The sequence below is a fragment of the Pipistrellus hanaki genome, assembly GCF_964339955.1.
Source record: "Pipistrellus hanaki genome assembly, chromosome: 1".
NCBI lineage: Eukaryota > Metazoa > Chordata > Mammalia > Chiroptera > Vespertilionidae > Pipistrellus > Pipistrellus hanaki.
The window spans coordinates 90,780,761-90,798,558 of record NC_140503.1 but is presented as its reverse complement, the minus strand read 5'-3'; the positions used below and the strand labels follow the sequence as shown (position 1 = coordinate 90,798,558).

Here is a 17,798-nt window from a genome sequence, read left to right as displayed (position 1 = left end):
TAAAAAGAAATATTTTACAAAAAGTGACAGATTTTTAATTGAGCAACCAATTGCCCATATAATAAAACTAGAGGCCCGTTGCAGGAAGATTCCTGCAATAGGGCTTCCTGCGGTGGTCTCCACCACCCTGTCTACTTTCCTCCCTTCTTCCCCACCCTGCCAGCTTTCTTCCTTTCTCCCCTGCCCCACCTGCTTCCCTTCCTTCTCCACCGCCCTGCTTGCTTGCTTCTCTACAGCTTTGCTCCCTTCTGCAGTGTTTGGCTCCCTTCTACACTGTCTTCAGTCTTTGCTGTGCACCTGGATATGCAAATTAGCCACCATATTGGTTGTGTTAATTTGCATACTTTCCCCTGATTGGCTGGTACAGTAATATGCATGCTTCTCTTTTATTAGATAGGATACCTTTCTGATAATATGGTGGTAATAAATTCTAAATTTAAAAAATCTCAAATATTTTTCTTTAGGTTTATATGAGTCATTCTATATAATAAAAGGCTAATATGTAAATTGTCTCATCAACTGGGAATCCTGATCCTTTCAGGCCTAAACCAGCAGTCAGACTTCCCTCTCTCAATCTGGGACTGCTAGCTCCTAACCACTGACATGCCTGCCTGCCTGATTGCTCCTAACTGCTTCTGCCTGCCAGCTGGATCACCCGCTAACTACTCCCCTGTCAGTCTGATTGACGCCTAACTGCTCCCCTACCAGCCCAGTCGCCCCCAACTGCCCTCCCCTGCCAGCTGAGTCACCCCTAACTGCACTCCCCTGCAATCCCAGTTGCCCATAACTTCCTTCCCCTGCCAGCTCAGTCACCCCCAACTCTCCTCCCCTGCAGGTATGATCCCCTCAAACTGCCCACCCCTGCTAGTCTGGTCACCTCTAACTGCCCTCCCCTGCCAGCCTGGTCTCCCCCAACTTCCCTCCCCTGCCAGCCTGGCTCCTCCCAATTGCCCCCCCCTGCAGGTCTGATTGTCCTCCCCTGCTGGCTCAGTCCCCTCCAACTGCCCTCCCCTGCTGGCCATGTTGTGGCTGCCATCTTTGACCACATGGGGGCAGCCATCTCATGTGAGGGTCAATTTGCATATTACCTCTTTATTATATAGGATGATATTAATTTATAGCCAGTTTTCTGAAGTAAAGTCTATATAAACTGTCATCAATATTGTTAGATTGTTTAGTATATACATATAACTACTAGGCATTACCAACAGTTTACAGAATTGTTGAAAGAAATTGAAGACACAAAATTCAATAATCACATCTTTGTCAATGATCTTTGGTTGAATAATGGCAGAGTTTTACAAAGATTCATTGTAGAGTTAACTCCAATTCCCAATGTTCTTTAAACAAAAAGAATGCTTGCCAAATAATAAAGACCAAAAATATATCAGTCTGATTTATATCTCTCATAGATCTCACATTGCACATAAACAAACTAAATATGAAGCTCCAAGAAAAGGAAATGCTTATTTATGACATAGATAGACAAATATGAGAATTTATATCAAGTTTATACTTTTCAGGCTCTGGCCAGCTAACTCAGTTGGTTAGAGTGTCATTACAATATGCCAAAGTTGTGGAATCAATCCCTAGTCAGGGCTCAGTGGATAAATTGTTAGGACTGAAGGTTCCCAGGTTCGATTCCAATAAAAGACACATGCCTGGGCTGTGGGCTCAATGCCCCATAGGGGCATGCAAGAAGCAGCCAATCCATGATTCTCTCTCATCATTGATGTTTCTATCTCTCTCTCCCTCTTCTTTCCTCTCTGAAATCAATAAAAATGTTTTTTAAAAATGATATGCTTTTGGCCCTAGCTAGATTGGCTCAGTGGATAGAGGGTTGGCTTGTAGACTGAAGGGTCCTGGGTTTGATTCTGGTCAAGGGCATATGCATGGGTTGTGGGCTCGGTCCCCAGTAGGGAGCGTGTGAGAGGCAGCCGATCAATTATTCTCATCACTGATGTTTCTCTCTCTCTCTATCTCGCCTTTTCTCTCCGAACCTATATACTCATATATATGCTTTTTTTTTTTTCTTTTCAAAAAGTCAAATCAAGTCTTCTAAAAAAGATGAACTAGCTTTATCAATCTGGATATAAATATTAAGAAAATTTATTTTTGACACTTGACTCACTTACTTGAAAACATGTTTTAAATTTAGTTACACAAATCTTCTTTCTCAACTACAGACATTCCTTAGAGATATTATGTTTTTTGTTCCAGACCACCACAATAAAGTGAGTATCACAATATAAGGAAGGGTCTTGCTTTTAATTTGTAAAAAAAACACACAAAATGTAAAATGCAATAAAGTGAAGTTCAGTAAAATGAGGTATACCTGTATAAATTTAATAAAATCTAAATATAGAATAAGTATTTCAGATGAAAAAGTAGTTTCTGACTTTTGAACTGCTATAATTCTATCATACATATCAAATTTCAAGACAGTACAATAAAAATAAAATGTCCCATTCATATTTTTATATTTATTTCGTGTTGTGATACTAACATTTTGGGTAGACTGGTTGAAAAAATATGCTATTAAAATTAGTTTCACCGAAACTGGTTTGGCTCAGTGGATAGAGTGTCGGCCTGGTGACTGAAGGGTCCCAGGTTTGATTCCGGTCAAGGGCATGTACCTTGGTTGCAGGCACATCCCCAGTAGGGGTTGTGCAAGAGGCAGTTGATCCACGATTCTCTCTCATTGATGTTTCTAATTCTCTCTCCCTCTCTCTTCCTCTCTGTAAAAAAATCAATAATATATATATATATATATATATATATATATATATATATATATATTTTAAAGTGCTTCTCTATGAATTTGGAATAACACTACTTACTCACATGGTGGTGGTGATTAAATGACATCAGAAATGTGAAAGAGCCTAATAGAGTACCCTTCCCATAAATGTGTTCATATATATCTACAAACCTGCGTAAGCAATGGCTATTCATGAGGAATCATTTTCATTGTATTTTAACTGAAACTTCAGTATTCACTGTTAAGAAGGTATTACTCTTTGCAAGAGCTATTTGTCCCACCAGACTACTAATGATATTTCAAGTTAATGATAATGACAATAACAATAATAGAAAAAACATCTTAAAGAGAAAAATTATCTTATACTATGAAATCTTTTCATCTTTTCAACTGTCTCCCTTCTCCTATCTATCCTGAAACTAAAAATATTCAACCCTCAGGCATCCTCATATTTGGTGATGACAGCTAATTCATTAGGTAAGCCTAAAAGCAATGGGAGGCAACTCTTCCACAGCTCGTTAACTCTCCCCAGTTGCCCCTAGAATCTAAAACATGAGAAAACGCCTTGGAAAATATAGGATGAAACAGAAAAGCCATTCATAGGTAGCTTCAGCAATCCATGAGAATTTGGCAACCAAGAAGACAAAACAAAAGGCTTGGAGAAGAAAAAGGTCTGGGTGTTGTTTATGCAAACATAGCACTTAACTTGTTAAAGCCAACTTCTAACTGAAATGGGAAATGCTGGCAAAGAAAATTGATATTGGAAACCATGGTTATGGGGCAAAAGAAACATGAGTGGGTCTATAAATGTTAGTATTTCTATAGCCAGATGAAGAATATTACCATTAAAACCTAGAACCAGTATCTGTGCTCAAAATAAAAGTGAGAAGTTTTCGGCAAGTCTGCAGTTTCCTCTGAGTATTTTTTTTAGAAGCCTAGACATTAGAGATGGAACTAATTTGTTCATGGAAAAAAAAAAAAAGGAAAAAAAAAGTGCTTTCACTGCTTGCTGTCACTAACTTGTGTTTTCTTCCAAACTATAACTGTGAGAACCAAGTATAGAAAACATGACACAAGATGAAAGCTTTGATTTTTTTTTTTTTTTAAGTAATGAGGAAGTCTTTAAAAAAAAAAAAAAAAACACAGATGTTGGGTTTACATAATCAGCAAAAATATTTTCTACCATATAATTTTCTTGTCAAGCATATAATATGTTTTTTCCTAGAAAATCAATATCAGAAGTATATAATGATGATTGTTTTTCAACAGATAATTACAATTGGATAATTCTGAGATCAAAATGAATATATATATATATATATATATATATATATATATATATATATATATCTTATTTAAAAGCCTTACATTAAATTCATTTTTAGAAATGGGATGGAAATTATCTAATGTTGCTTGAAGTAAATTCTAAACTTGAACTCTTGGCCTATCTTTTTTTTTTCTCTCTCTCCAAAAATGCAGGTACTTAGCCTTATTCTTAGAGATTTTGGACTTAAAATCCAATGAACTAAAAGAAAATACAGTCTTTAAAGAAAAGCATGTTTACTTTCAAATTTTCAATCATGGGATTTCCTCATGTGGCCACAATTCAGGGACAGAGGTCTATCTTTCTACTTACACTGCTATCAAGAGCTTCATCTGGCCCTCCATGGTTTGGCTCAGTGGATAGAGTGTTGGCCAATGGACTGAAGGGTCCCAGGTTCAATTCTGGTTGGGGTCACACCCAGATAAAAAAAAAAAAGCGCTGCATCTGAATGAAGACATACAGACACAGCCCTAAAGCAGCACATACTTTACAAAGTTCCTTTTTCAGCCCCAGAATGATTCACCCTGAAGAAGACCACCCCTTGTCCTCACTGGTTCCCTCAGGAAGAAGGCAGGATCTTGATTCCCTTTTGAAACTCTTTTTACAATCCCAACGGGTTTGATCAGAAATATAGACTTTCAATCCTTACAAGGCAGAAAACAGGAGATAAGGGAAGATAGCCTAAACCTTGCTGGATATGAAGAGGACACTGAGAGCTAATGAAGTTAGCACTGACAAGCTTCTGCTTGATGAGGAAGTTACTCTTCCCTCCAAAGGGCCTGAAATAAAACCTCTTTCCTCACCCAAACAGATGAGAATCAGCAAGGCAGACACCAGAGGCTATTGGCTACAATGCACTGCACCATGAAAAGAGGCAGAGAGCTGTGGGGTGCAGTCCCTCCTGGGTGACAATGAGCCTGGCAGTTTCTGCAAAGCTTAGCAGAGGGAAAAGAAAGCCTCTTTGGAAATACGGTTGGCAAAATACTGACTATAAAGGATTCTCTGAGAAAATGCATAATTATAGACTCAAAGTCACTGTCTAGACTAGATCCCCATGTACCTTTGACCAATGAACAAACCCATGAACAGCATAGGTCCACTTGTGTACAGATTTTTTCCCCATAAATATAGCTGGCCTTCCATATCCCCAAGGTTTCCACATTTCAGGTTCAACAAACTTTGGTTGGAAAACAGTACTTTTGATCTGCAGGTGGGAGTCTGCAGATGTGGAAGGCCAACTGTAGGCATTGTTCTACATAAGATTTTATTTTTTGTCTTTTATAAGAATATTTAATATATGTTTTTATTGATTTCAGAGAGGAAGAGAGAGGGAGAGATATAGAAACATTAATGATGAGAGAGAATCATTGATGGGCTCCCTCCTGCACGTCCCCTGCTAGGGATGGAGGCCATAAACCTGGCCTGTGCACTGACCTGGAATAAAACAGTGACCTCCTAGTTCACAGGGTGACACTCAACCACTGAGCCATGCCAGCCAGGCTCTACAAAATCCTATCTAATAAAGATGGAATATGCAAATTGACCATAACTGCGACGAAGATGGCGGCACCCACAGCCAATAAGGAAGGAATATGCAAATTGACGCAACAAGGCCAGAGGAGAAAGGCAGCTCTGGGCTGGAACAAAGGTGGTGCTGGCAGCCAGGAAAGGAAGGCCTATTGTTGCACTAATCTTTGTGTATCGGGCCTCTAGTTTTATATGAGACTTGAGCAACCATGGATTTGATATCCATAGGGGACCTGGAATCAATCCCTCGAGAATACTGAGAGATAACTGAGGAATCACAAGTGATAGTCATATTTTGGACTGTGCAGGGTTCTAGTACCTCACACCCACATTGTTCAACAGTAAACTGTATATCCTTTATATGACAGTGGCATAGTCTAGATGTTTACTGCACATCCTTTACACAAAAAGGCCCTCCAGCTTCCTTCTTCCTTCCTCCTTCATTACATTTACTGATGGGGATAAACAAAGCAGGAAAATAAACCTAGAAAGATATTGATGCCTTCTCTTATTTACTGCATAAGGATTAGGGCTTTGGATCTGAATTAAAACCTAGGTTCTACTTATTACTTTACCTCATTTAAGGTACTTAACCTATCAACATTTCCACTTATACGATCCTGCTGATTAAAAGAGGTATAGCGTGCCAAACCTTCAGCACAGGGCCTGGCATACGTTACAGTCAATCCATGGTGCTGCTCTCAGCACCCTCACCATCACATCCTGTGTCTCTTCACTCCTGGAATATACCTCCATCACAATACCAGTGACACCTTTCTATGTTTTTGTGATTACAAATATCTCTCTATGTAGGGAAGCATGGGACTTAGTTGGAAAGTCTTTGAGGAGGATTCTCCGAAAGGCTGGGGCCTCTTAGGGGAGCCCTGATGAAGGCCGCAGCCCCTGCCTTAACTTTTCCAAACAAATCCAAGACCTTAGGTGTTTTGCTGGAATCTCCATGTTTTGTCTTTAAACCCAACCTTGTAAAAGCATGTGCTTTCTCAAGAATACTTACCCTGCTGATTGTATCTAGAGGTTAATTTTAATTCAAGCTGTTTTTACAATAAAAGCCTAATGAGGCAGGCAATTGAGGCTGTTTTGGTTTTTAAAGCCAAACAGTCCCTTAGCCTTCTCTTTCACAGAAACATGTGTCAGAGTAATCTATTCATCCATCGCTCAGGGTCTGCTAGTCAGCCCAGCATCTCTAGATTGTATGCTCCATGAGACATGACTCATTCTATATTTTCTTTTTATTTTTTTAAATTTCTTTATTGATTAAGGTGTTACGTATGTGTCCTTATTCCCCCATTATCCCCCTCACTCATGCCCTCACCGCCCTAAGGATGGTGTCCATTGGTTAGGCTTATATGCATGCATACAAGTCCTTTGGTTGATCTCTCCTCTTTACCCCCACCCTCCCCTACTTTCCCTCTGAGGTTTCATAGTCTGATTGATGTCTCTCTGTCTCTGGATCTGTTTTTGCTCATCATTTTATGTTGTTCATTATATTCCATAAATGAGTAAGATTATGTGATATTTATCTTTCTCTGACTGGCTTATTTTGCTTAGCATAATGCTCTCCAGTTCCATCCATGCTGTTGCAAATGGTAAGAACTCCTTTTTTTATTGCTGCATAGTATTCCATTGTGGATGTATCACAGTTTTTTAATCCACTCATCTGCTGATGGGCACTTGGGCTGTTTCCAAATCTTAGCTATCGTGAATTGTGCTGCTCTGAACATAGGGGTGCATATATTCTTTCTAATTGGTGTTTCTAGTTTCTTGGTCATTTTATATTTTCAATACAAACATGCACATGCACACTCACCATATGGTTAACAAATGTTTGCTGAATAAAAGAGTAAATGAATGGTCTGTGTGATTACTTTCTTTTCTTGTTTTTATATAATTCCAACTTTAAAAATCTCCTGATGTTGTTATAGATGGACAACTAAACTTGGTGACCACATCAAGATCCTGCTAAAATAGCAATTAAAGAATGATGTTGACACAATGAATCACTGGTCTGTGTGAGTTAAAGTCTATACTAACTGGGGCAAGACAACTGGGCTCCCTCATAATTGAGAAGTTCAAGAACCAAATTCCCTTTGGCACAGGTAAAAATCTTTTCACTTTTTTCAGAACTTAAAAAAAGAGCCCTGACCAGTGTGGCTCCTTTGGTTGGATGTCATCCCACGTTACAGATTTAATTCCCAGTCATGGCACATGCCCAGGTTGTGGGTAGGAGGCAGCCAATCAATGTTTCTTTCTCACTTCAATGTTTTTCTCTCCCTTTCCCATCCTCTCTCTCTAAACATCAATTAAAAAATTTTTTTTTTAGCCGAAACCGGTTCGGCTCAGTGGTAGAGCGTAGGTCTGCGGACTGAAGAGTCCCGGATTCGATTCCGGTCAGGGGCATGTACGTTGGTTGCGGGCACATCCCCGGTGGGGGGTGTGCAAGAGGCAGCTGGTCGATGTTTCTCTCTCATCGACGTTTCTATCTCTCTATCTCTTTCCCATCCTCTCTCTCTAAACATCAATTAAAAAAAATTTTTTTTTAAAAAGGCTTTGGTATAAATTAACACACACAAATAAATAAATAAAAGAGAAAGTTCTATGCAGTGATTAAGTACCAGGTGGGATTGCCCAGTATCTCATGGCAAACATTCTGGCTGGAGCCTCACCAGGCCTGGATGTTATCCTTGCAGCTCTGGCTCAAGGTAGGTTGAAAACATCCTTTCCCACTGCTTCCAACAGCTAACCTGCTCCAATCCTGACCCTGACGGTGCCCCTCCATGTTCAAAAATTTGAAAAGAAAAATAAAAATTCCTAAATCAAAGATCTCAGATTTCTTTAGTATTTTCTCATGGACACAGAATCCTTAGGAAACTAGTGACCCAGTGCAGGGATTCGTGCACACTGAAAGGAAATTAATTAGAAGGTGGTCGGTGGGACGAAACTAGACAAGATGGGCTGGACACATCCTGGAACCAACCTCCCATGGTCCTTCCTTGGCCACTTGGCTCAAAGGGTGTCTGTGGAGTGAGTGGGCCCTTCCAGCAGGTGGGATCCCTCAGCCCGGCCTGTGGGGATTGGGCCAAAACCAGCTCTCTGACATCCCCCCGAGGGGTCCCAGAGTGTGAAAGGGCACTCTGAAAAGTTGCTGCAAATGAAAGTGCACAGCAAACCAGATTCAGGACCAACAGCACCCCAGCAACAACACAACCTACATGTGGCCCCGCAAGGAATTGGGATCCCTCCTCTCTGGTTCCAGGATGTGCCACCCAAGAATGGCCACTGCCAAGTCACTGCAGCTCAGCAGCTCCTGCGTTGAGGGTCTGCCCCCTGGTGGTCAGTGCGCATCATAGCTACCATCGGATGGACATTTAGTCTTTTATATATATACATAGATAGATAGATAGATAGATAGATAGATAGATACCCCATATGAGCCTCTGGAACAAATGCCTTAGCACAGTGTTAATACAACAAATCACCCATAACTTACATGCTAGCCCGAGTGGCCACAAAGTACAAGCTGCCTCCCAAGACCTTTCAGAAATAAAATTTATTTATAAGAATAAGAAAATGTTAATTCTGCTCTGTGTGTGTACAATTTCCATTTGCAAGGGAAAGGTTATCCAAAAACAAGCTCATGGTTCAGTTACTTTCCAGGTACTGCCATGTGAAAGGAAAGCCAAAATAAATTCAAACCCTTTTCCTCAAAGTTCAGGCTTTTGAAATGCCCTGACCTGACCAGCTTCAAAACTGGTGTATCCAAGTTTCAATTCCAAAGAATGGTATTTTTAAAAGAAAATTTTCCTCTAAATAAAAACTGTGACAGAGTATTATCCGAATTATTATACCCAGTGCAAGTGGCAGCCAAACAGGACTGGCTCTGGATCACACCTGCAAAGTGTTGAGAAGAACAAATAAGGCAGAAAGGATCTACTTCTTCAGAAGCACTGACAAAAATGGGAGGAAGCATTATATATTTGAAAGTAGGTAAGAGAGCAAATCTTAAAAGTTCTCACCACAAGAAAAAAGTTTTGTAACTGTGATGATGTATGTTAACTAGACTTACTATGGTAATCATTTTTGCAATATACACAAAGATCATCAGATGATTAAGCTGTACACCTGAAACTAATATATGTTATGTCAATTATACCTCAATAAAAAAAATAAATAAATAAAAGGCGGTGTGGGGAGGAAGAGAGAAAGAAAAAGCAGGTAGCCCTGGATAGAAACAAAGACACGAGACACATTCTGGAAACACAGGGAAAGTGCAGGCACAAAGGGACAGGCGGTCAGCCAGAAGAAAAGCTGACAGAAGTGAACAGAAAAAAACAGCAAGGGGAAAAACCTACCCCGTGTCAAAAAGCAGGCTGGAGGGTGGGGGAAAGCAATTAAACACCAATGACAGATGGAGATAAGGGCATCCAAGGCAAAGCGTCCATCCGTAAGACACTTGAAACCAAGGACTGCCAGGAGGTGACTGGGCGAGCAGCAACAGACCAGGAGCAGGAAGGGCAGCATGACAGAGGGAAAACAAAGGGTCTTAGAATGAGGAGGAAGCTGCCAAAGTTAGGGGGCAGGAGGAGGACTGCCAGGGTGTGTGTGAGGAACAGGACAATGGCAGCACAAGTAGTATTAGAAAAGCCCTAAAAACAGGAGGGCTCTCTACTCACCCCCAGGGGTTTCTAACCTCTACTGAGCACGATGTTGAAGGGACAGTATGGTCCCCATTACCAAGGGGTGTTGGCTCAAGTTTCAACTGTCCCCCATGTGGAAAAGACTAGAGTGAACTCTGACAATCCATCTATAGCTGACATCCATCAAGAATTGTGTAGCATTCCAAACTATTAACCAAGAATCACACCTTGATGAAATAAATGTGAGATCATCTTCTGAAAGGCAGTGGCTGGATAATGGATCCTAATAGCCATTGTTGGGCCTCTATGTGTATCTGTGTGTATGCCTGTGTGATGGGAAGGAGGGGTCCATGTGTTAGAAAGCTGGCAGCTGCACTTGAGAGCCAAGACTTAAAAACGTAACATGATCAATGAGTGAACTAGTAAAATGCACAAGAAATATAATAAGAAACAGTTATCTCAGGGAAAGAGCCCAGTGACGACCGCTGTGATCCACAGGCACAGTGAAGCTCAGCAAGGAGGTGACTCAACTTCTCTAGAGTTAAGCTGATCCTTCTGATACCCTGGCCGTAAAAGTGCTGAGATTTGAGTCAGACTTACATGCTAATCCTTGCCCAGGCAAGGTGCTCAGGTGCCAAGCCTCAGTTTCCACTTCTGCAAAACAGAGCTCCTAGGACCATCAATCCTGAGAGCCTAACAGAGTTCTTGAATCTCGAATGAAAATGCCAGTAAAACCAATGAAAGCTGAAACATTGTGAAAATCTAATGTCACTGTGCAAAAACAGATGAGGTAAAAGATGCATGAATGTGTAAATGGAGCCCAGAAGGGATTAAAGGGTTTAAAACTGTGGATCTAACTCAGCAACTGCGAGTGGCTGGGGATCTGAAGCAACAGCAGTTTCCAGTTCAGGAGCCTCTAAGAATGAGCTGAGACTCAGAGTCAGAGGGTCTTACACATGTCCAACTGATTGTGACTTATTGTATAACCTCTTCTAGAACAAAGGGATGGAAGCTGACTGAATTCCCATAAAGCTTTATGATTTATGCTGTATCTTCTAGAGACCAAGAATTCACCTTCATTCACACTAATTAGAAGGACAAAATACATTAGAGAGCTGGGCCGGAGTTCTGGGACAGGGAGGCTGAGGTAAAGACCGGATCTCCATGCAAAACACAAAGCCTTCTCTTTTCAGTACAGGTACTCACAATTTGATAAACCACATAATGCTTCTTCTCTCTTCCTGTACCCAGCCTCTCCTCGATTTTTACTGGCATGTCAACTTGTAACTCAGACTTTATTAGAGCTGACAAGAATACACCACCAAAATTATTACCAAAAAAAAAAGTGCCTGAAGAGGTAATTGCACACAAAAGTGCGGCCTCTGTGTCAGCACTCCCATGGTATTTATTTAAGGCTGTTGTTTGTCAGCTGTGAGTCCTTCTGGGGCTGGGCCTAAGCCCTTACTTATCTACAGAGTTCTTCAGGCCTGCAGCACTGTAAACACTCAGCAAAAAATTCTCTCAATTAACCCAAGAGCCGTTTTGGATAAGTGAATTGGATAAGTGAAAACTGCTTAGAAACTCAAATTTTCTTATGGATAAAACAAGGGGTGTGGACAAAGTACCTTCTAACCTTCAACTCTAACAAACGCAAAATAACCTAATCTGAAAACAAAAGGCAATGCCCAGACACACATTGTAACTTTTATACATTTCATGCAACAGAAAAATGTATATACCTAAACCTGATTCATATGGCCATTTAAAAAGCACACACACCTTAATTTTAATATGAGACCCATCCTTGATTTAGTCAATGAACAAAAGCAGCCTATGTTTTAAATATGGAAAAACTATACATATTGGTTATCCTTAAAAAATTTATTCAGAAAAACTTATTAATTCTGACATTTATTTTTAAACCTTCTCCCCTGACAGACTGTATCTAGAACACCATTGACGTAACAAAAACAAATAGACTATTTAAAATGGCTACAGTTTACCAAAGGTGTTTGGATTTTTACCTTCTTTGGTTACTGCACAAAAGCAGCAAATGTAAGTACAGTTGCCACAGCAGCTGGCAAGTTCTTCCATATGGGAAGAAGTTTGTGGAGCAGCTGGGGAATGCAGGATGCTCTTGAACAAGCTGCCTGTTCATCTTCCTACAATGGAAGAGACAGCCCAGGGCCGGTTTGGTGCATGCCCTGCAGCTGCTTTCTTCCCAGTGGGAGCTCAACAAGTACCTACAAATGAAGTGAGATGCACAAAAGCAGGGACCTTGCTCCTAACCCTTTGCATATTGTCATTTGGTTACTCAACCAGCTCATTTTCCAGTGTGGCAGAAAGCTATTTTTTGTATCCAAGTGTAAAACTGATACAGGCTTTAAATGGCAATCCCTCCCTGTGCTGGAGTGCTATGCACTTCTTGGTGACAACTTTCATGACCTAGGGGTGCTTAAGGACATTATAACATTTGCAGTATTTTAGCCCATGATTGTTTAAAAGATAAATGCAAAAATAAAATCAAGAATTATAAAACAGCAGTGGAAAAGGTCTTTCAAAAACAACTTGACATATCAAAAGAAAACAATTTTTCCACCTGTATTTGCTAAATGGAAAAGCATTCCAGTTTTGTAACACATGAAATAGCTATCTATACTGTCTGTTGACTAGTTTTGCTTAACTGAACACAGATGTGTCTTTTTGTCACCTTCCAAAAGTTAGTTTAGCAATGTTCAGATCGCACATAGTTTACTTTATTTGAGCAAATGTTTTTGAAATATTATCTCAAACTCTCCTCCCTTCGCTATCAATTTGGTGGCTCACCTTTAAACCAAGACTGTGCCAGCATAATTTTCACAGAAGCTGATAATTTTATTTAGTGTTATAAATGGCTAGTAAATGAGCAAAGAAAATACTTTCTTCCTTTGATTTGGGTTGTTGTTTTTTAAGTCCTATCATCTTGGTCATTAGAATACTGGCTTCAAATGTAAAGGAAAGAGAAATGACTGGAGGGGTGGCCACAAAATGGGAGAGTTCTACAGTTCCTTGTAAATCCCTTGGGCAACTAGACAAAGTTTTCCATCAGTGCCAACTGCCCCATCATCACCACTTTCTGAAGAGAAAGAATCACTAAACTGCACTACACCGCAGTGTTAATGAAGAAGAAAAGGGAACTCAAGACAAGTGTCTGCCATGTCACGTTTTTGGCTGAGGGAAGGAAAAAAAGTCTGTTCATAAACACTACTAATGGCCTGGTGCACAGAATTCAGCCCAGCCTGCACCCTCTCCAATCTGGGACCCTATGAGGGATGTCTGACGGCCCATTTAGTCGGACATCCCTCTCACAATCTAAGAATGCTGGCACCCAACCGCTCGAATGCCTGCCTGTCTGATTGCCCCTAACTGCGCTCCCTTGCTAGTCTGGTCACCCCTATCTACTTTCTCCTACCAGCCTGGTTCCCCCCAACTGCCCTCTCTTGCAGGTCTAGTTGCCCCAACTGCCATCTTGTGGTGGCCATCTTGTGTCCACATGGGGGTGGCCATCTTGTGTGTTGGAGTGATGGTTAATTTGCATATCCTCTTTCTTACCTCTAAGTGAAAATGTGTTGAGCAGCTACACAGCATGAAACCAGAAGTTATTATATCACCTCTAAGAAGAGCAAACTGAAGCTCAGAGAGGCAATTTGCCCAACATGACAAAGCTACAAAGAGTGCAGATGGGTTTTGTAACTGGCCGTTGGGACTTTAGAGGATTGCCCTCAGTCACCATGCCTCGACACCTCCACAACTGATGACACAGCCCTAGGACATTCTGAGTCATAGACTCTCATTCCAGACTTCAAACAACATATTCCTTAAACATTTCACCTTAAGTACAAGCAAGACAATACCAACGTCTCATGCCATATACTTGAGCTTGATAACAGATAAAGGTGTGTGAATAACACCATGTTCTTAGAAGCCTAAAAAATTTTTTTAGAGTTTTAACTCATCAGGCAGTTAAGGTTGGCCATATTTCCAAGGCAAACTCACTTCATTTTAAATTGAGAAGTTGGCAAAGTCACACAGTTATAACAGGGTGGGAACTACAGGCCCTTGGGCAGGAAAGGCAACAGAGCTCAGGGCTTGTAGAGTTCCAACCACAGGCCCACCTGCCTAAGGAGACACCACATAAAGTAAATGACAGCTATTTCTGACTCTTTGCAGTTGTCAGATAATTCTAAGGGTTTTAATTGTCTTCATATACTTGAAGTATTAAACTAAGATTGTTTTACTTGAGACACTGGCCCTAACAAAAACAAGCAATATGTGAAAAGTCAATCTAACCCTAAATGCCTAATATCAAACCCAACCTAGGGAGGGTGACAGCAAATACCCCGACTCTTCCATCAGCAATCCACAAAAATACTTTTCGGGAACACCCTGTGGCAAAAACTGGGGTGAGCAAACAGGTACTTTTTGGAGGAGGACAGACCCTGGATCCTATAAATATCTTTAAACCTCAGTTTCCTCGTTGCAACAGAAAGAACGAACCCCTTTGGAGGAAACTGGGAGGTTTAAGAAAGGCGAAGAGCCTTCCAAAGTGTACTTGTAAGATCCTCTCCTATTTTAGGCTCTTCAGACAAACCAGTTTCTGCATTTTCCCTACTACAGGAGAAAGGAGTGGCGGCAGATAAAACAAATAAATTCTGTCCATGGATACGGAGGGATAATGTTTCACACCTGAGCAGAGGACCCTGGGTTTCCCTCCAGCAGCACCTCCTCCTCTGCGTCCAGCTCCCGGTGCAGCCTGGCGCACGGTGCAGAGGAGGGGCTGCCCTGCCATTTCAGCGGCAGTCCTGGTGCATTTGCCGGGGCTTGTACAGTTACCAACACTAGTGGAAACAAGGAGCTCTCCTAATTCCTGCTGTCCTCTCCCTTCTTAGGAATTTCCAATGGCAAAAAACTGTCAGACCTCACCAGAGCCGTAATGCCTGCGCCAGAGCGCTTAACCCCGCACCTGACCCGGACTGCGGCCTGGACTGGAGCCTGCCAGCCGCTAACGCACAGCAATGCAATTACCGCCCCCAGGGGCTCCGCTCCGGGTGCCCGGGGCTGCCGGCAGTCACCTGGGACAAAACAACTCCTTTCGGGGAGCCCGCGTGCGCCCAGAACCTGCAGGGAGGGGTGCGGGCTGCGGGACAGCTGGGCCCGCGCGGCGCTACAAGTTCAAAACCGCGCACGACCCTGGGACCCGGAGGAGAGACGCCGGGGCCACGGCTGCTCCCGCCACTCGCCCGGAAAGGAAACAGGCGAGGTCGCAGTTCTGAACACACGTCCCGCCCCTCCTCCCCGCGTAACGGGCTGCGGGGCTAACTTCCCGAAAGTCGGCGGAGGGAAGCCCCGGCCTGGCTGCCTCCTCCGGCTGCGCGCGCCTGGGCGCCGGGACGGAAGTGGAGGGAGGAGTGGCTGCGCAGCGCCTTTGTTACCGAGCCCGGGACCCAGCGGGCCGCCGGGAGCACCCGCAGCCGCGTCTCGGGGACCGGCCCGCCCTCCCCGCCCGCCGCGGTGCAGCTGACCGCACGCCGGCCCCGGGGAAGCGCGCGCACCCCGTGTCCTGGCGCCTCCAGCCTCAACCCAGTGCTGCGTCCCTGCCCCGTGGCCACCGCGTGCAGGGACGTTCCTCACCTTCCCGAGCTTTCCCCAGCCTCCGCTGGGCAGAGCCGCCGCTTCCCGCCGACAGCTGTTCGCCGGCGCTGCCTTCTCCGCAGCGCCCCGTGCCAGCCCGGCTCCTCCACAGCGCCGCCGCCTCTCCCCGCCTCCCTCCGAGCAGGAGCGTCCCGGCAGCGGGTGATTCACTGCGCTCCTCACCTGGAGGCTCGCGCGAGTCCCCTCCCTCTGCCGGCCCGCGCCACCATTGGGCGCTGGCGCCCTCTGCCGGGTCACCAAGGGGGGGCACCCCGGCGACAGCGAGGAGCGGGGCAGAGGGGTCGGGAACGGGGAGCCCAAGAGCGAGGAACCCCGCGCCTCCCACCGCGGGGCACCCTTTCCCGGAGCAGGGGTCGGCGCGCTGGGCTCCTCGCGAGCCGCTAAGCCCAGGCCGGAGCCAGACACCGCGCCCCCAGTCACCCACTGGTGCCCCGGGTCGCCCCACGCGGCCCCGCCTCCGGGGGTGTCCTGAGGAAATCGCGATGACTCGAGTACGCTCGTCCTGTTTTCAAACACTACAGGCAGTGGTGCTGTGCAAGGGAAGTTTGCGTCTGGTGTCTCCGCAGCTCTCTTCTGCCCCAAAGAGCGGCTCCGGGGGGAGGGCGGGGGCCTGTCCCGGGTCCTCACTCGGGTCCTGGGGCTGGGGAGAGGCTGGGAGCGGGTCCGAGGTCCCCGGTGCAGCAGGTCTGCCTTAGGGCTGGAGGCCGGACTGGCCGGGAGGACTGAGTCCGGGTGACTCGCTCTTTCATCCGAGTAAACACCCCGGACCCGCCCCCAAAGTCCTGAGTCAAACTTTGGAGGGAGCCGGGTTGGTGGTTCGGCTCCGGAGGGCTTCCACGCACACCCCAACGAGAGACCCCACTCACCTCCGCGCCCCGGAGCCTGCGCTGCGCCGCTGCAGCCCACCTGCCGGCCGGCCGCACCGAGTCCGCGCGGTGCCGGAGGGGCGGTCTGACTCCCGGGGTGACCGGGGCGGCGGTGGCGCAGGCACCGCACTACCTGGCTCTCGGCGAGGGGCCCCGGAGAGTCTGCCTGGCCCCGGGCGCCACAGCTGCGGGAGCGGAGCGAGCTGCGAGGCTGGTGTGCGCACCCGGCACCCCTCCCGGACGGCGGGCGGCGCCGGTGTTAATTGTATCGCCTTGGGTGTCGGCGGCCGGGCGCGCTGAGTGGCTCGGAAAGCGGGCCAGGCGGGCCCGCCCCGCCACCCGCCCCCCGGCTCCCGCCCGCGCGCACGCGCCCGGGGGCCCGGCTCCCGGTTCTCACCCTCGGCAGCCGCGACGCTGCCCGGAGGCTGGAGGGCGCCTCGCACCTTGGAGACCCCGAGCGGCTGCGCTGTGCCCAGTCGCTCCGCCAGGTATAACCCACCGAGGTGTTAGAACTTCGGGGTCCTTCGCGCTCCTGGCCCGGTTGTCAAGGAGACCACTAACAACGGTGAAAAAAAGTCACATCACCCTCCCAACTGGTCTTGACAGGACTCATATACCCTCTCTCTGTGTTTCTCACAAATTAAATTTTAGCTGATCAGAATCGCTTAGATTTGTTTAAACAGATTACTGTCAACTCCCAGCCATCCCCGCTTTCTGTTTCTTTAATCAAATCCTCAAGGGACCAGAGAATTTGCGTTTCTAACAGGTTCCCAAGATTCATGGAGTACTTAGTAATTTGCTAAGCAGTAGATAAATGTAAACATGTTAAATTCACTTGTGCTATTTGTCTGTTTTACTAGGACAAATGTAAACATGTTAAATCCACTTGTGCTATTTGTTTGTCTGTTCACTTTTAATTTCTCTCCAGCCCTTTCTTCTTTTCCTCAGAATGTTAAACTCTTTTATCTTTCTCC

General features: G+C 44.8%; 1 protein-coding gene across 17 annotated transcripts in view; it reads right to left on the bottom strand.

The window, feature by feature from the left end:
• The window catches only part of SVIL (supervillin), a 263,352-nt gene extending 246,211 nt beyond the window's left edge, over positions 1-17,141 (bottom strand). For 6 of the 17 annotated variants that reach the window (XM_084875345.1, XM_084875355.1, XM_084875360.1 and 3 more), the window contains exon 1: positions 15,938-16,681. The gene's annotated coding sequence lies outside the window, so the exon portion shown is untranslated. Of the gene's footprint in view, positions 1-15,937; positions 16,682-16,824 lie in introns of those variants that run through there. The other 11 variants (XM_084875347.1, XM_084875349.1, XM_084875361.1 and 8 more) reach the window with 7 other exon arrangements.
• Between the last annotated feature and the right edge of the window lie 657 nt (positions 17,142-17,798).